The sequence below is a fragment of the Morone saxatilis genome, unplaced genomic scaffold, assembly GCF_004916995.1.
Source record: "Morone saxatilis isolate NCDOM2014 unplaced genomic scaffold, NCSU_SB_2.0 Contig9, whole genome shotgun sequence".
NCBI classification, from domain to species: Eukaryota; Metazoa; Chordata; class Actinopteri; family Moronidae; genus Morone; species Morone saxatilis.
Window position 1 is genome coordinate 21,971,847 of NW_023340268.1, and position 766 is coordinate 21,972,612.

The following is a 766-nucleotide window of genomic DNA, read 5'->3' on the forward strand; positions in this document are numbered from 1 at the left end:
TGTTGTTTGTATATCTGGAGTCTTGTAACAAAAGTAATTTCCCCCTGGGATTATTAAAGTATTTCTGATTCTAATGCTGATTCTGAACCCATAACAAGCTGTTTCCCACTTGCCAAAAAGTGACAGCTCCTCGCTTGTCACTAGAAGTTATCTTCTCCCCCAAAATGACTTGATTTTATTTGTGTGGTTCATATTTCAAGATTATAAGAATTTATAAGAATTGTCATAATCAAGATTATAGCTCATCCAGTCTTTTGTACTAGTTGAAATAGCTTTAAAGGGCCAATATAATCCATGAATGGCAGTTTTACTTGCCAAAAAGTGATTACAGCTCCTTTCTTGTCACCAAAAGTTATTTTCTGCCTCAAAATTACTTTATTTCATTCAAGGGGATTATATTTTAAAGCTATAGCTCACCCAGTCTTTTGTAGCAGCTGAAATATGGACATATCTCATGAAATGCACTTTTGTACTTGCCAAAAAAGCTGATGGCAGTGTTAGCGACAGTTTGCGTTACTTTAGTAAACAGCAAAGCTTTCTGCCCACCAGGAAAGCAGCTGGAAGACATCAGAGGGCAAACCAGAATTTTTTCCCCCATAAAATATGATCCAGTTTCACCAAAATCAGTTACATAGTTGGTCTGTGATTAACTGCTGTGAAGTTTACACACTTCCTGCAAATTGGCAGCCAGAGTTACATAGTGTAAGAACAGAAGTACAGGGCAGAGAGTGGGAATGATAGAGGCACCATTCACCCTGTTACAACT